This window comes from Polypterus senegalus, chromosome 3 (assembly GCF_016835505.1).
Source record: "Polypterus senegalus isolate Bchr_013 chromosome 3, ASM1683550v1, whole genome shotgun sequence".
NCBI lineage: Eukaryota > Metazoa > Chordata > Cladistia > Polypteriformes > Polypteridae > Polypterus > Polypterus senegalus.
Window position 1 is genome coordinate 304,660,756 of NC_053156.1, and position 5,000 is coordinate 304,665,755.

Sequence of the window (5,000 nt, forward strand, 5' to 3'; positions counted from 1 at the left end):
ATAAAGGTGTATGATGGTGTGAGACACAAAAAAATACAAAACAGTGCAAACACTGCTTCAGAATAGTTTGGGTATTACCGTGTGGTCACACAGGCACAATATGTAGAGAAAAAAAAAAAGGCAGTTTGCTCCGTGGCTACTCTCTCAGGTGGGCGTTAGCATATCATAATTTCTTGGACCAATAGCGTGAGTTTTCTACATTCGACTTGTACGACCGACGACATAAAATACTGGAATTTACATGATAAAATCAAACCCAGGCTTACTCGTGGGAGAACTTAAACGCAAATATAAAATATATTAGCGATGAGAGAAGTGGCAAAATCAACAAGAATGTTCAAGCAAATTCTAGAGAAAAACCTAATCTGTTAAGTAGTTCTCTCATTCACTAGCTAAGCGGATGTAAGATATGCCCCAAGGCTGGCGCGTGAGTGAGGAAGGCCCCGCCCCCTCAGCCCACTGTGACTCTCTTGGATTCACGCAAATAAATCAGTACCACAAGTGAACTATGATACTTGGCGCAATGAGAGAAGTCGCAGAATCAACTGGAAATGTTCCAGCAAATTCTAGAAAAAAACCCAATCTAAATCCGTTAAGTAGGTCTCTCCTGAAAAACGGACAGACATACAGATGTTGGATTTTATATACCGTATAAAGAGATAACAATTTGAGTGTTGCTTGGTGTGTGTATATATATATATATAAATGAGAGAGAGAGAGAGAGAGAGATATATATATATATATATATATATATATATATACTGCTCAAAAGAATTAAAGGAACACTTTTTAATGAGAGTATAGCATAAAGTCAGTGAAACTTATGGGATATTAATCTGGTCAGTTAAGTAGCAGAGGGGTTGTTAATCAGTTTCAGCTGCTGTGGTGTTAATGAAATTAACAACAGATGCACTAGAGGGGCAACAATGAGATGACCCCCAAAACAGGAATGAATGGTTTAACAGGTGGAGCCCACTGACATTTTCCCTCCTCATCTTTTCTGACTGTTTCTTCACTAGTTTTGCATTTGGCTACAGTCAGTGTCACTACTGGTGTCACATGAGGCGATACCTGGACCCTACAGAGCTGGCACAGGTAGTCCAACTTCTCCAGGATGGCACATCAATACGTGTCATTGCCAGAAGGTTTGCTGGTCTCCCTGCACAGTCTCAAGGGCATGGATGAGATTCTAGGAGACAAGCAGTTACTCTAGGAGAGCTGGAGAGGGCCATAGAAGGTCCATAACCCATCAGCAGGACCAGTATCTGCTCCTTTAGGCAAGGAGGAACAGGATGAGCACTGCCAGTGCCCTACAAAATGACCTCCAGCAGGCCACTGGTGTGAATGTCTCTGACCAAACAACCAGAAAGACTTCATGAGGGTGAGCCAAGGGCCCCATGTCCTCTAATGGGCCCTGAGCTCACTGCCCAGAAGCATGCAGCTCTGGGCATGCAGCTCGATTGGCATTCGCCATAGAATACCAGAATTGGCAGATGCACCACTGGTGCCCTGTGCTTTTTACAGATGAGAGCAGGTTCACCCTGAGCACGTGACAGAAGTGAAAGGGTCTGGAGAAGCCATGGAGAACATTATGCTGCCTTAACATCATTCAGCATGAGCAGTTTGGTGGTGGGTTAATGATTGTCTGTGGAGGCATATCCATGGAGGGTCACACAGACCGCTACAGGCTTGACAAAGGCACCTTGGCTGCCATTAGGTATCAGGATGAAATCCTTGGACCCATTGTCAGACCCTATGCTGGTACAGTGGCTCCTGGTGCACGACAATTCCTGGCCTCATGTGGTGAGAGTATGCAGGCAGTTCCTGGAGGATGAAGGAATTGATACCATTGACTGGCCACCACACTTTCCTGACCTAAATCCAATAGAACACCTCTGGGACATTATGTTTTGGTCCATCCAATGCCACCAGGTTGCACCTCAGACTGTCCAGGAGCTCAGTGATGCCCTGGTCCAGATCTGGGAGGAGATACCCCACAACACCATCTGTCATCTCATTAGAAGCATGCACCGATGTTGTCAGGCATGTATACAAGAACACAGGGGCCATACAAAGTGCTGCGTACAATTTGGAGTTGCTGCAATTCAATTTTGGCAAAATGGACTAGCCTGCCACATCATGTCTTCACTCTGATTTTTGGGGCGTCTTTGAATTCAGGGCTCTGTAGGTTGATCATTTTCATTTCCATCAAACGATGTGGCATCCTTTCGTTCCTAACACATTACCCAGTCTATATCAGTTGTGGAAGACTGCCGGCTTCCGAGGCCGGTTCCGCACCCCCAGGCCGACAGGAGGAGCTCTCCGACAGCGGGATCATGCCCCGAGGTCCAGCAGGGCCTTATGGACTCTGTGGTGTTTATACACAGCCCTGCTGGATACCTTGGGCGCCACCAGGAGTCGCTGTGGGGGACTTATGGGCTCTGTTGTGCCTTATGACCGGGAGTACGCCACGGTCACGTGACAGGAAGGTATGGCGTGCTCCCGGTTGAAGTAATAGACTGATTGCCCTGACCCGAAGGAATAAGGAAATGTGGACTGCTGGGACAGGAACACCTCCGGGTCAGGGGCTATAAAAGGACGCTGCCTCAGTCCAGACACTGAGCTGTGCTGGGTGGGAGAGGAGCAAAGTGTCTGGGCGAGGAGGAGAGGTTGTTGTCTTTATTATTAGTGGAAAGAGATTTGTGAGGAGTGTGGAAGGTGCTTGGTGCACTGGAGAGAAAATAAAAGGTCGTGGACTATTACCTGGTGTCTGGAGTGATCGCTGAGGGTTCAGGGTGCACTACTGCCCCTACTGCCACACTGGCGTAGTCGGCAGGATTCTCTGGCCGCCTGTTGGCAGAGGACCTGCATAAAAACAAATTTTGTGTGGGCAGACAACCCTCGGTCGATTCCCCATTTTACACGGAGGTGCACAACACCACCCGCTGCCAAGGAAGCGGCAACAGTCGTGCTATCCCGCCTACAGGGCCATGGGAAAGAAAACAGGAAAAAAGAAGGTCAGTCCCAGCCGCCTGCAGGGCATGACGGACGCCGCGATGTCCTGGACCCTCCTGACCGGGAGCGAGGAAGACAGAGCGCTGATACGGGCTAAACAAGCCCGGCCGCTGGCGACCCGCACACGGACAAATCCCGGGCGCAGCGTACTCCTTAGACGGTCCGGGGGTGCCGCATTCCGTTACGGAGGCGGCTGCAGGTCAACCGCCCGACGGCCCGCTCTTTGTTGTTTTCCTGTTTTGCAGACGCCCGCCGGGAGGATTGCAGCGCGTCTTGATGACGGCCTCATGCCTCGGCAAAATGGCCGCGCTCCCAGAAGGCAAGTCGCGTGAAAGGCGGCTAGAGACAGCCGCGTTGGTGACAACAGACTGGTCACCCGCGGGGGGTGTCGGGACGGTGGAGGAAACCCGGAGTCCGCCGACGAGGCCGGTCGTCCCCTAACGGGTCCGAGCCTCCTCGAAAGGGAGGGGAAGGCGGGCGAAGCGCCGCCGAAAGAAAAAGCCACCGACAAAGAGGGACGGGTTGTGGCTGACGAGTCTGCCGCCGTAAAGGGGAAGGCAGATCGCAGCCGGCTTGTAGTAGCCAGCCGCCCCTCTGAGGACTCCAACTCCCAGGAGCCTTTGCGCGACCCAGCGGAACACGTGCCTGGAGGCGACGTGCTCATTGGTTCCCGGCCGGAAGGTAAGCTCAACGCGGAAGCGAAAATGCAGCCGGCCGTAGTAACTAACTGTTTGGACTTACGGGGTCTCGAGAAATACCTCGAGCCCCTGCACCGTTTCTTGCAGGGTGTCGAAGAGCTAAAGGAACGAGTGGAGGAACTAGGAGCGACGGCTGCAGCACCTGTAAAGGCGCTGAAGGATTTCGTGCAGCGGCTGCGCCGAGAAGCTCCGGAGATGATCGATGCGGGAGTACAGGTGAGTCCCTCCCGATCGTAGAGAATAAGGGGACACAGTGCGATCGGGCACCGCTGAGAATGAGTAGCGTGCCAAAGCACTGTGTGCCCGACAAGAGACTGGGGCACGATGACCGAATGGTCGGGACTGGAGCAAACAGCCCGGGCATGCGCGTGGCGTGGCTTTCCGGGCAGTACGGCTCACCAGGACCCGACCGGTCTTGTGGGGGTAGCGCCGGTGGTAGGAGTGCCGGGGGATGCGCCGCTCGTGCCGGTGCAGCTGAATAGTGCTGTTCATCGGTGCGGGACGGTGCAAATGACGCCGACTCCCAGTAAGCGGAAGGTAACGGGTGTGCAGACAGCACAGAGGCTCTCCTCTTCCCATGGAGGGCCTCAGGCTGAGCGCAAGCCCCACATTAAGCGGGAGATCCCCAAAAGGAATGGTGGGTCTCCCAACAGGATGGAAAGAAGGTTTGAGGGCGCCAGGCGGCCATGATGACTTCCCTGGCAGGTGAAGGGCGGAGACGACGCTGACGGAGTTCCCGAGATGTTTTGGTCCCGCAGAGGGAACAGCCAGGAGGACTCCGCCGGTGCTATAATTGCCGGCGACCGGGCCACGAGAGGCGCTATTGTCCCCGGGGAGACAGGAAGTACACCGTCCCCCCAAGGTTCGCTCGAGGACAGGGACAACGCATTCAAGGCCGGATGACGCGCCCTCCTGGAGGAGGACGCCCCTCGGGCCGGACGCCCGCCCCAGAAGTCGCCACTAAGGGGGAACTGTGGAAGACTGCCGGCTTCCGAGGCCGGGTCCGCACCCCAGGCCGACAGGAGGAGCTCTCCGACAGCGGGATCATGCCCCGAGGTCCAGCAGGGCCTTATGGACTCTGTGGTGTTTATACACAGCCCTGCTGGATACCTTGGCGCCACCAGGAGTCGCTGTGGGGGACTTATGGGCTCTGTTGTGCCTTATGACCCGGGAGTACGTCACGGTCACGTGACAGGAAGGTATGGCGTGCTCCCGGGTTGAAGTAATAGACTGATTGCCCTGACCCGGAAGGAATAAGGAACTGTGGACTGCTGGGACAGGAACACC